The sequence below is a fragment of the Neovison vison genome, chromosome 3 (assembly GCF_020171115.1).
Source record: "Neovison vison isolate M4711 chromosome 3, ASM_NN_V1, whole genome shotgun sequence".
Lineage (NCBI taxonomy): Eukaryota > Metazoa > Chordata > Mammalia > Carnivora > Mustelidae > Neogale > Neogale vison.
The window spans coordinates 27,778,675-27,792,647 of NC_058093.1; the positions used below are offsets into that span (position 1 = coordinate 27,778,675).

At 39.2% G+C, this 13,973-nt stretch overlaps 1 long non-coding RNA gene across 1 annotated transcript in view; it reads right to left on the reverse strand.

Moving 5' to 3' along the window:
• Nucleotides 1–4,563: 4,563 nt before the first annotated feature.
• LOC122901734 overlaps nt 4,564–13,973 on the reverse strand; it is a 31,757-nt gene continuing 22,347 nt past the window's right edge. Inside the window, exon 4 of the long non-coding RNA XR_006383664.1 lies at nt 4,564–4,779. This is a non-coding gene — a long non-coding RNA (uncharacterized LOC122901734). The remainder of the gene's footprint in view (nt 4,780–13,973) is intronic.

Here is a 13,973-nt window from a genome sequence, read left to right on the forward strand (position 1 = left end):
TTTCAATTTATTTATTTTCAGAAAAAACAGTATTCATTATTTTTTCACCACACCCAGTGCTCCATGCAAACCGTGCCCTCTATAATACCCACCACCTGGTACCCCCAACCTCCCACACCCCCGCCACTTCAAACCCCTCAGATTGTTTTTCAGAGTCCATAGTCTCTCATATTCACCTCCCCTTCCAGTTTACCCCAACTACCTTCTCCTCTCTAATACCCCTTGTCCTCCATGGTATTTGTTATGCTCCACAAATAAGTGAAACCATATGATAATTGACTCTCTCTGCTTGACTTATTTCACTCAGCATAATCTCTTCCAGTCCCGTCCATGTTGCTACAAAAGTTGAGTATTCATCCTTTCTAATGGAGGCATAATACTCCGTAGTGTATATGGACCACATCTTCCTTATCCATTCTTCCGTTGAAGGCCATCTTGGTTCTTTCCACAGTTTGGCGACTGTGGCCATTGCTGCTGTAAACATTGGGGTACAGATGGCCCTTCTTTTCACTACATCTGTATCTTTGGGGTAAATACCCAGTAGTGCAAATGCAGGGTCATAGGGAAGTTCTATTATTAATTTCTTGAGGAATCTCCACACTGTTCTCCAAAGAGGCTGCACCAACTTGCATTCCCACCAACAGTGGAAGAGGGTTCCCCTTTCTCCACATCCTCTCCAACACATGTTGTTTCCTGTTTTGTTAATTTTGGCCATTCTAACTGGTGTAAGGTGATATCTCAATGTGGTTTTAATTTGAATCTCCCTGAGGGCTAATAATGATGAACATTTTTTCATGTGTCTGATAGCCATTTATATGTCTTGATTGGAGAAGTGTCTGTTCATATCTTCTGCCCATTTTTTGATGTGTTTGTCTGTTTCGTGTGTGTTGAGTTTGAGGAGTTCTTTATAGATCCTGGATATCAACCTTTTGTCTGTACTGTCATTTGCAAATATCTCAATATGGTTTTAATTTGAATCTCCCAGATGGCTAGTGATGATGAACATTTTTTCATGTGTCTGATAGCCATTCATATGTCTTCATTGGAGAAGTGTCTGTTCATATCTTCTGCCCATTTTTTGATATGATTATCTGTTTTGTGTGTGTTGAGTTTCAGAGTTCTTTATAGATCCTGGATATCAGCCTTTTGTCTGTACTGTCATTTGCAAATATCTTCTCCCATTCCGTGGGTTGCCTCTTTGTTTTGTTGACTGTTTCTTTTGCTGTGCAGAAGCTTTTGATATTGATGAAGTCCCAAAAGTTCATTTTCACTTTTGTTTCATTTGCCTTTGGAGACATATCTTGAAAGAAGTTGCTGTGGCTGATATCGAAGAGGTTACTGCCTATGTTCTCCTCTAGGATTTTGATGGATTCCTGTCTCACATTGAGGTCTTTTATCCATTTCAAGTTTATCTTTGTGTACAGCGTAAGAGAGTGGTCGAGTTCCATTCTAAATATAGGCATCCAGTTTTCCCAGCACCATTTATTGAAGAGATTGTCTTTTTTCCACTGTACATTTTTTCCTGCTTCGTCGAAGATTATTTGACCATAGAGTTGAGGGTCCATATATGTGCTTTCTACTCTGTTCCACTGGTCTATGTGTCTGTTTTTATGCCAGTACCATGTTGTCTTGGTGATCACAGCTTTGTAGTAAAGCTTAAAATCAGGTAATGTGATGCAGCCAGTTTTATTTTTGTTTTTCAACACTTCCTTAGCAATTTGGGGGCTCTTCTGATTCCATACAAATTTTTGGATTATTTGCTCCAGCTCTTTGAAAAATACCAGTGGAATTTTGATCGGAATGGCGTTAAAAGTATAGATTGCTCTAGGCAGTATAGACATTTTAACAATGTTTATTCTTCCAATCCAAGAGCATGGAAAGGTCTTCCATTTTTTTGTGTCTTCTTCAATTTCTTTCATGAGTGTTCTGTAGTTCCTCAAGTACAGATCCTTTACCTCTTTGGTTAGGTTTATTCCCAGGTATCTTATGGTTCTTGGTGCTATAGTAAATGGAATCGATTCTCTAATTTCCCTTTCTGTATTTTCATTGTTAGTGTATAAGAAAGCCACTGATTTCTGCACACTGACTTTGTATCCTGCCACACTGCTGAATTGCTGTATGAGTTCTAGTAGTTTGGGGGTGGAGTCTTTTGGGTTTTCCACATAAAGAATCATGTCATCTGCGAAGAGAGAGAGTTTGACTTCTTCATTACCAATTTGGATACCTTTTATTTCTCTCTGTTGTCTGATTGCTGTTGCTAGGACTTCTAATACTATGTTGAACAAGAGTGGTGAAAGTGGGCATCCTTGTCGTGTTCCTGATCTCAACGGGAAGGCTGCAAGCTTTTTCCCATTGAGGATGATATCTGCTGTGGGTCTTTCATAGATAGATTTGATGAGGTTCAGGAATGTTCACTCTATCCCTATACTTTGAAGCGTTTTAATCAGGAAAGGATGCTGGATTTTGTCAAATGCTTTTTCTGCATCAATTGAGAGGACCATGTGGTTCTTCTCTCTTCTCATATTAATTTGTTTTATCACATTTATTGATTTGCAAATGTTGAACCATTCTTGTAGCCCAGGAATGAATCCCACCTGATCATGGTGGATAATCTTTTTAATGTGCTGTTGGATCCTGTTTGCTAGGACCTTGTTGAGAATCTTAGCATCCATATTCATCAGTGATATTGGTCTAAAATTCTCCTTTTTTGTGTGGTCTTTGCCTGGTCATTACCCTGGGTCAGGGTAATGTTGGCTTCATAAAAAGAGTCTGGAAGTTTTCCTTCTGCTTCAATTTTTTGAAACAGCTTCAGGAGAATAGGTGTCATTTCTTCTTTGAAAGTTTGCTAGAATTCCCCAGGGAATCCATCAGGTCCTGGGCTCTTGTTTTTTGGGAGGTTTTTGATTACTGCTTCAATCTTGCTACTAGATATCAGTCTATTCAGGTTGTCGATTTCTTCCTGGTTCAATTTTGGGAGTTTATATTTTTCCAGGAATGCATCCATTTCATCCTGGTTGCTTAGCTTATTGGCATATAACTGTTGATAATAATTTCTGATGATTGTTTCTACTTCCTTGGTGTTAGTTGTGATCTCTCCCTTTTCATTCATAATTTTATGAATTTGGGCTTTCTCTCTTTTCTTTTGGATTAGTGTGGCCAATGGTTTATTGATCTTATTAATTCTTTCAAAAAAACAGCTTCTGGTTTCATTGATACGTTCTACTGTATCTCTGGTTTCTACCTCATTGATCTCTGCTCTAATCTTGATTATTTCCCTTCTTATATGTGGAGTTGGTTTGATTTCTTGTTGATTCTCCAGTTCTTTAAGATGTAGAGACAGCTGGTGTATTCTGGATTTTTCGATTTTTTTGAGGGCAGCTTGGATGGCTATGTATTTCCCCCTTAGGACTGCCTTTGTTGTATCCCATAGGTTTTGGACCAAAGTGTCTTCATTCTCATTGGTTTCCATGAATTGTTTAAGTTCTTCTTTGAGACTGGTATATTTCTTATCTTTCTATCATCTAGAACTTTAGGATTTATCCTGTTTTTCAGGGAACTTACTCTTCTTAGAAGAAAGAACTCATCTATAGAGAAAAAACTATAGTGTGAGTAAGAGCTTAAAGAGTGGCTGCCATGATAGGACCATGGTGGGGCACACTGTGGATGTGCTGGAGATTTGGAGACTGGCCAGGAACACTAAATAAGACACAGGCATTTTGAGGAGAGGGAAATAGGTTAGGGGTATTCCAAAATACTGTTACTTAAATTCCCTTCATCCTCAAGGAATCTGAGAATTGTGAAGGTCCCTCGAGATTGGTGGCCTATCTCCTCACACTCAGTGTCCACATTAATGGTCATCCAAAGGGATTAACAGGTCCAGAGACCTTGATGAAAATGTGCTTATGAACAGCCCCTTTCTACCCCAATTGTTGGTCAACAGGCCACATGGACTCCTTATAATACTTTATATGTTTGATAGTTATACATACATATTTCAATTTTTATGCAATTCTCTTCCTTTTTGGTTTAGTGTAAGCAACCTGAGGACAGGGTGTATGGTTTATTTTTGCTGCCCAAGTAACATGTGAATTACTATGTTAAATCAAGAAAATAAAACCCAACACATTCTGGACCCTCCTATTTGAGGACATTAGACCAAGCATAGAAAAGGATTCAAACTGGAACTTTTTCATGGGGCTTCAGTTTCCTCTGTATGAATGCTGACTCCTACATTCCTCCTGTGATCCTTCTTCCAGCTGCAGGAAAAGATTCCACCTTCTCCCCTAAAGCTGTGTCTATGTGGTCTCTCTAGCAACTCTGAATATCTCTATATAGACCCAGGTGAAATGCAATTGAGTTGTGAAAAGAAAAAGTTTAACTGAGATTCCATATAAAAACCAGCTTTTGCTGGGATGATAGAAAAACAAAAACAGGAACAACTCTAGTCCTTCTAGTAGGTTTTCACCCCTCACTTCCAACTCAGTGTGACAGGGAGAGGTCATGGAGGCATCTGACCCACACTCACAAACAAACAAAACAAAACACAGGGCCAGACCTTACATCTGCTGCAGAATTATCTTTAGTACTGCAAAACCAGATCCAAGTAGGGCCAAGGTTCTTGATTTTGGACAAAGGGTTGTGGTGTAAGGATGTCATACTTGGTCACTTGTCTTTGGTATAAAAGCATTTCTAGATATATCAGAAAAGATATATCATTTTAAATAGATGTCCTTTATATTTTCCTCGTAAAGATTTTTTTTGATGACATACTTCAAGAAACTGAAAAATAAATGAAAAAGATAAAGTTAAAAATTTGGACATAATGGCATATTAGGCCTGCTGGTTGGTATTAAATCTGCTACACACAAAGTTGTCTCCAAATAATTAAAAGTATGATTATAAAACAAAGCAAATGTTATGTTTAATGAAGAAAATATATACTATACAAATACCAACTTACTATAAAAGAAATATTAATGGAAACCACAGGTTATATTAAAAAAGATTGGGGAGGCAAAGGAGGGTGGCAAGACATTGTAAACTCCATGTATTACATAAAGAGAAGTGATTTCTTTTGGTTATGATAATCATAGAAAAAAGATTCAAATAATGCCTTCGGAAAATAAAAAGATAACCGCTAGTCAATTAAAAACAAATGTTTGCCTTTCAAATTATTAGTGAATATACAAACAAATGAACATAGTCCACCTAACAAAAGATAGAAAATAAGGAATAAAAGGAGTGACAAATACAAAACTTAAAATAATGAGATTTATGTATAGCATGGCATAATATTTATATTTATCACGATATAAAAAAGGCTGGTCAACATTCGTTGTGTGCCTATGATGTGTCAGGCACTATTAGGTGCTTTGCTACTAATTATTTTCTATTTATTGTCTAGTTATTTTCTATTGACTCTTTTTTTTTTTAAGATTTTATTTATTTATTTGAGAGATGACAAGCAGGCAGAGAGGCAGGCAGAGAGCCCGATGTGGGGCTCGATCCCAGAACCCTGGGATCATGACCTGAGATGAAGGCAGAGGCTTTAATCGACTAAGCCACCCAGGTGCCCTTCTATTGACTCTTTTTATAAACTTTAGTAATATTATTGTTTCAGTAATGTTACAATGTTACAAATAAATCAACGGGGACTAGCAGAGGACAAATCACTTTCCTGAGGGCTCCCAGATGTAAGAGGCAGATTCAAGGGCTCAACCCAGGTTTATGTGACCCACAGACTTATTTCTAGTCACTGCACTGTCCCGCATCCATACAGCAGGGTAGGATGAGAGACACCAGATGTAGCTACTGTGAATTCCTCAATATAAAATCATTGACTTAGATTGGATTATAATTCAAAATATGATATGTTGCTTTTAAGAGAAATGCCTTAAAGAAGGCATGAGAAATGCACAAACACACAGTGTACTTATCAAAGAACATAAATCAAAAGCAGAGGTACCAATATAAATCTCAAAAAAATGTAAATCTAAAGGCAAAAGTCATTAACATGATTTGAAAAATATGTTGATCAATGATATAATCTATGCTGATGGTATCTTTATACACTGAAAATTTCATAGAAAATGTAAAAGCCAAAATAATAACCAAAAATAGCTAGAAATATAATTTTGGGGGAAAAGGTAAGGACTATGAATCAGTTACTATGATAGACAGTCACAAACACAGTCAGTTTGCCACTGATGAAGTAGATCAAAAATAAAGTAAATGAGCATGTAAACAATAAAATTAATGATACATTAATACATATGTACATGACCCTGTGTACATACATGTGTGTAGCTGATATATATCTGTATATATGAATATATGATATATATGTGATATATGTGAATATCTGTTGTGTGTGTGTGTATATATATACATATATATATAAATATATACATATATATTTAAATTTTGATAAACAGATCTCACACTTCTTTCTCATTTGTCTATACTATACCAGAAAGAAAATCTTAATAATAGCAACATTGATCCATCAATTAATAATGACATTAAAATCTTAAAAATGTAGAGGTGCCTGGGTGGCTCAGTCAGTTAAGTGTCTGACTTTGGCTTAGGCCATGATCCTGGGGTCCTGGGATCGAGACCCATATTGGGATCCCTGCTCAGCTGGGAGTCTGCTTCTCTCTCTCCTTCTGACCCCCTCTCCTGCTTGTGCTCTCTCTCTAAATAAATAAATAAAAATTCTTTAAAAGATAAAATTTAAAAATGTATAAAGCAAACACCTACTATAATAAAAAGAAACTCTCTCCTGTATGCATATTAGATGTAAGAGATCAAATGTCAATTAGCATTCATTTGAAAGTAATAGCATTAATGAGCTACTAAACTATGACAAAACATTATGTTACTAAATGTATGGGATATAGTCAAAGCCTCACTGAGAGAACAAATTCATATTCTTAACTTCCTTTGTAACAAGACAGAATAAAAATAAGGAAGATGTGGTCCATATACACTATGGAGTACTATGCCTCCATCAGAAAGGATGAATACCCAACTTTCATAGCATCATGGACAGGACTGGAAGAGATTATGCTGAGTGAAATAAGTCAAGCAGAGAAAGTCAATTATCATATGGTTTCACTTATTTGTGGAGCATAACAAATAACATGGAGGACAAGGGAGGTTAGAGAGGAGAAGGGAATTGGGGGATATTGGAAGGGTAGGTGAACCATGAGAGACTATGGACTGTGAAAAACAATCTGAGGGGTTTGAAGCCGCGGTGGGTGGGAGGTTGGAGGAACCAGGTGGTAGGTATTAGAGAGAGCACGGATTGCATGGAGCACTGGGTGTGGTGCAAAAACAAGGAATACTGTTATGCCGAAAATAAAATAAATTAATTAATTAAAATAACTAGATCAAATATTCACCTTAATTATTTGAAAAAATAAACAGAGCAAGAACAGGAAACATGATATCTATATAGCAAGCATCAATGACCTGGAAAACCAACATGAAAATCCAATAAAAGTGAATACAAGAACTAATTCTTTGAACAAAACCAATCTAGCATTCACAATTTGTAAATCTACTAAAATGTTGGGTTTTAACTATCCTAGTTATTATTATTATCCTATTATTATCTCATAGTCACAACTCACTAAAGTTCTCACTGTCTCTCCTTCAGATAGACACAGGGAACTCTGGTCTTCCTCTGCAGCTCAGTTCCACCATTTCAAACCAGCCCCATAGTGTGACTACCAGAGGGTCACTGAAGGAAGTAGCTTTCAAAGGAAACGAGTTTCACTGACTCTTTTTGGTCTAGCTCTGACTTATCAGTGGGGATGGTTTCACCTTAGAGTTATAAACCAGCAAGTCTTTCCTTTGACTTGAGTGTCTTCCTCAGGTGTATAGACTGATGTGGGCCCATCACAGGTCAAGGGGCATTGACTAGGCACATAAGATTATGTGACTCGCCCAATTTCTTCTATACAAAATGGGCACTAAAGTTTTAGAAAATATGGCAGACAGTCACTCATCTTTGCCTGCATCATCCCATCTCAATAGACTGGGCTTTTTATTCTTGTGCTATCACTGGAGCATAGAAGCATGGGTATGAGGAAGGAAATTCAATCATGGAAGCAAAATTAAGAAAAGAAATCTCTGTTCAATGGGCCCAAATAACTAACAACAGAGAATCCATATATACTTAGCCTTCCTTGCTGCCCAGGCATTGTGGCAAACACTTTAATTTTTATTTCCTTAAGCCTTCACAACAACAATATGAAAAAAAACACTCATTATCCTCATTTTACTTTTGAAGAAACTGAATCTTAAAGAAGATGAAAGAACCTTCCCAAAGTCACCTAACCAATGGCAGGAGGAGGGCTTACAAAGGCAGCCAGGATCTGAAATCTATGCTCTCCCTGATCCCCATTGCCCTTTCCCCTATCCTGCTATTTGCAGTCAGGAGGACATAGAGACAAAGTGTTTCCCTCATCGCACACTCTGCTGGCTGAAAGAAGAGTAATTTTAGCCCTGACAAAATCACTGCTGAGAACTCCGATCCACCTCCTTTTAGACCCAGCCGGCTTTTCCCCATGGGGAGGAGGAGATTTATAAAAGAGAGGAAGACCACAATCCATTGATCCATGTTCCTGCCAATTTGCAGTTAGCAACTGAATGTCAGAAACACATCCGAGCTTATCGTCCATGCATGCCCATCTCCCCAAGACTTCCTGTTTCATGGAGAAGTTTCTGTTTTCCTCATGGCTGACTGAATAAGCATCAGGATTTATTTGGCCGTGGGTTCTGAGATTTCATCACAAGGGCAAGTAGAAGGCAGTCTGTTTGACTTCATATCTGAAGTGTTCCCTGGTTCAATTCTGCAAGCATTTAAGTCCAAAATCTCTAGTCAGTTCTTGGGCCTAGGTCTCGATTAGTTCAGAATTCCGAAAGAGAAGGTGTGAATATCATGTGCTTGAAACTCCTACACAGGATATTTTGATATGCAAAGTGCCCCAGTGGTCTTCAGCACACACTTATGGCTATAAGAAATGAAATTTTGAGCCTCTTACCTGACACTCGAAGATGCTGAGAACACATACCTTAATAAATGCTGAAGTTGACTAAGTAAAATACTGCTCTAACAATGCACAGGACAACTACATTTGAGAGGGCTTCTCTCTGAAGTTTTGCATTGGACCAGGGCAGTACATAACTCCAGAATAAAGCGATGCTCTAATGGATCTTCACCTAACTACCCTCTGTGTACATACAACAGTGTTCCTTGTCAGCCGATTTGCACAGTGCCATGTACCTTTCCCCACCCTTTGGAGCAGAGGAGCTGCCCAAGGCAAAAAAACCTTTCTATCCAGGCAGAGTTCCTGGATCCATGGGAAAAATATCCATGGTGCCTGTGAGATAAATTCAAAATGGAAGAATGAGACTTTAAAATTTGTAGTAAGATCCCTAGTTATAAACACATGGAGTATCATAAAATTATAATTTCAGCCCATTTTACTCAAAGACATGGATGAGTCGGTACATAAAATTAGATTTTGACATTTGCTTAACAAGAAACAGACCACCAAAATTACAAAGGCTTGTGGTATAATTATTTTACATGAATACTTCTGCTTTCACAGAAAGATGGGGTGACTGTGACACATGACACCATCAGCTGATTTGGGATGGAACCATTAGGAACACGAAAATGTTTATATAAAAAGTGTATACTCTATGCTTTATATACAGTGGCTGAATTGCCTGATCAGTTGCTCCTAACACTGGGCTGCAAATAGATCTTGACAGCCTTATGTTCTGTTTCAAGTTTATAACCCCATTAAAAAATATTTAGAATTTTAAATCTTAAGATACATGATTGTACCACAGGCTATTATTCTGAAGAAGCACACTGGAATTCACTTACTCAGTGTGATTTTTATTTTCTGAAGATTCTTCTTCTTCTCCCTCCCACCCACACATGCACCCACCCTTCCTTTTTTCCTTCCTTCCATCTTTCCTTCCTTCCTTACCTCTTTTTCCCTCCCTCCTTCTTTCCCCCTCTCCCTCCTTTCCTCTTTCTTTTCTCTTCTTTCTTTCTTAAACAAAGGACTTTACCCTTTATCATAAAGTGATAACAAAGTCAACAATGACCTTTAATTAATGTTCTCCTCCAAGTTGTATTGCTAAGTAGAACTCAACTCAATCTAAGAGCAATCCCCACATAATGAGAAAACTCATACCAGGCCCTGTTTTCAGGCTGAGAGTCCCCTTCCAGCCTCTCCATAGCTTCAGAGAGCCTCCTTAGTGGGACACTGAGCCTCCTCTTGCCATGGAGAGCTTGTTTTTGCATAGCCTGACTTTTGACCTGAAGGTCAAGACTTTGGTCTATGAAATAGAGTTAAAATTAAGTCAACAATTGTCTAACCCATTGTTATGCTTTAACTGGGTTCTTCTGCAAACAGAAAACTCCCTTCTTTAGTAATCCTCAACAGATTAAATCTCTCTTTGTATCAATTGACCCTCTTCTCTGATTTCTGAATTGGTGAGAATGAGCTGTGTTGATGGGGCATGTGGGGAAGGATTGGAATGATAAGGAGGTGCTATGAAATATGTTGTGAATAACATGGTGGAATGAAAGGACCCTGAACAGAGAACCACTGTTGTTCACAAAGCCTTCAGGCCCTGAGAATGGATAAACAGGAAGCCAACATCTGTCAGAGGTGTCTGCACTTGGACAGCCTGAAGAGAATGCTTGCACCCCATCTTTGGAAAGGATCTCAGAAATCATTTAGCCTGGGGGTTTCTGCACATGTTTAACAGCTTGACCTTTTCTTCAAATCTAACTCAGATTACCAATTTATAAAACAGATACAATCAAAATTACTCTGATGAGGCCCCAAAAGAGGCCAAGGAGCTACCAGTTCTGCCTCCTGGCCAAATGGCCCTGAAACATCTCTTTAAAGCTCTAGTCTACTCAGGCTGGAAGAGAGTTCGAAGGCTGTAGGTCCAGCACAAGTCCAGGCAGGTGTTCCTCTGAAGGATCCTGATGAGGGGTGACACAGCACCATCCTGGGGAATTTACCATGACACCCTTTCCCAGCCCTCAAGAGAATCCTCTGTAGCCCCTCAAATAAGCCTGCCACTCTCCGTCAAAGACAACACCATGACCAGTATGTGATCTGAAGCTTTCATTATTTGTTAACTTCAGATTGCTTCCTCCTTGAGGTCAAGGATCTTCTCTTTTATCTTTACAGTCTCAATGGCTTGTACAGCAGCCTGGCAGATAGTATGTAATAACTACTTGTCCTCAAGAAAGTAGCAATAGCTAGGAGGCAATAATAGGCAATAATATGATTAATAAGAAAATAATAGTAAGCACTCCAATTATTGAACTAGGCATTGAGCTCAAGAACTTCCATACATATCTCAGTTTTTCTGAACACCTAAGGGGCATTATTAACCCTGATAAAAGAGATGAGTCTGAACTAACACAGCAGAGATGCACAGCTCATGAATGAAGGAACTGGATTGGAATACAAATGTATCTCAGCTTTTAATCATGGTGATGGAAGTCTAGAGGTTGAGCCCAGGGCTGGTGGATGCTTAGTAGAGACAGCAGCTGGGGAAGGAAGAAAGGAAGGCTCACTGTACTTCAGCTGCGCTTCAGTTGTGAAGGAGACTGACTTGCTGTTCAGGAATTTTTCCAAATAAAGTTAGATATGCCTCTACCGTCAGCATCACCCCAAGTTCCTCTCCACCAATTCTCTTCCTGACCCAGACTTTTAATTCCAGCAGTCAGTGGGTGGATACTGTCTAGATTCCTAATGAGTTTGTGCTACTAGAATATTCTCACCCAGAGATGTCTGCTATCCTGTGATGTCACACATTAGGAGCAAGCTAGGCAGGAGGCAGGCTGGAAAACATGAGATGATAGATGTATGTGGAAGTGGGTGGCATAGCCTCATAGCAGGCGTTTAGCACATTCAGTGTTCTCCCTCCTTTACAAATTTCTCCTCGCCAGTTTCCCACGGTCTCCCTCTCTAATTTCCTCCTCTAGTGGCTCTTATTCTTTCCCAGATCATCCATGAAAACAATGCCTCCCAGAAGGCATCATTCTGTCAGCTCCTGCTACCATCACGGCAAATGCGCTCCCTCCTGCACCCACCTTCTCTTTGTACTGACACCCTCTCTCACCATACCCTAATGCTTTCTCCTTCTCTATCAACCTCAAGGTGAAGACGTGAGGATCTTGAACTTGTTTCATTATTGCTGGAACCTGAGATTTGCTTTCTAGATTCAGAAGCTACACAGCAAATGAAGGCAGTGGCAGGACAAGAAGTTGGGTATGCCAGCTGGTACCAAAGATTTGGTTAGGTCTCTGCGGTGAGTTTTCAAGTGACTTGGGATTAGAGTAAGAATACACATTTGAGATTCATGGGGAGAAATGCCCCTCTCAGGCAGACAATTTCCAAGAGCAGTTTCTTAACTAATGATAATCCCATCTATGTGTTCCAGAACTTTACAGCTCACCAAAGCTTTCTCATATGTTATCTTATTTGATTTTTACATTAGCCCTTGAGGCTTGCCAGAAAAATACATTTATCCCCATTCTACACACATGGTGCACTTCTTAGTAACGATACCAAAGTTGCATGACTTGTCTACAATCACTCAACCTTTTAGCGTAAAAACCAGGACGGAAGCCCAAGTTTTCTGAATTGTAAAGATCCTATGAATGAGGCAGGTAGATAAAACACCTAACATATTGAACAATAACTTGTTCAATTCTCTGTTCTAAAAGCCTTAGCCTATATCCTCATTTCCTTTCTGGATCCTAGACCTCTGCTCTGTTTTTGGTCACCATATTGGAAACATAGATGAAACAGAGTGATGTGTAGAGCAAGAAAGGAGGAAGAGAGTGGCTCTTGCTGTCTAGGGGCTGCTTCTAAGATAGGTTTCGGAGGGCAAAACTGATGATGTTGTGAAATCTGTGTCTAGCATGACATTGGTAGGTGTAACCAGCAGAGAGAGCAGGGAATGGTGCCCATCTCCACCTCGGCTTAGCTGTCTCCCTCCCTTCCCACCCTGATTTTGTGGTTTGTTAATTACTTGAGGCAAAGGAATGGGAGGTGTCCAGGCTCTGTCTTCTGGTTCAATCTTAACCCTCCCCGGCCCTTAAATATTTCTCAGAGACCCTGTCAGAGAATAAGAGGCAGACTGGGCACCTCATCCTTCCCAGGCTTGGACATAGGCGCCAGAACTGTCCCCAACAACAAACCTCCCCCAGGGTCCCACCCTCCCAGCCACCCTCACCCGCCCAACTTCCTGGAAATCTCTGTTCCTCTAAAGCAGGCTTTGGCTTTGTTCCCAGAATGAGGCAGAATGGAAATGCTTTCTAAGAAAAACATGAACAAGGGAATTACATTCTGATCTGATGTTCCTTCACCAAGATATTTATATTTGCTCTTCATTAACATTGCTTTATCCCCTTTTCTGTGAAGACTGTTCTACTAGGTCAAAAAAGTGACTGGAATTTGTTTTTTCACTGGTAATTTAAAAACACAATCCAACCCATATGAATTGCTATCTTATTCTGGTAAAACATCATTAATCATACCATTAGCATTATGGTATAACAAACTGGAATGATGGTCCTGGAAAGTCTATAGGGTATCCCTTCTTTGAGGACATTTAAAGAATTGAGAAACCCTCTAGAAAACCCTGGATTATGACTCTCTTTCTCTGTCTACCCATAGCTCAAAGTGTGTTCTTTCATAGTCTGATTATTGAATTTCATTTACTGCCACCATCTTTGGATAATGTTATCAAGGAGCATGTCTGTTGCCCAATGTTTAGTGCTCCAAAACACTTGTTCTTTTCCCTTGCTAACTGCTTGCAGTCCAGTACATGCTGTGTTATTTTGATGTCGACCTCATTTGACGGTCAAATCATCACTGCAACTGGCTTTCCCATAGGAAAAGAATTGCAGGGCA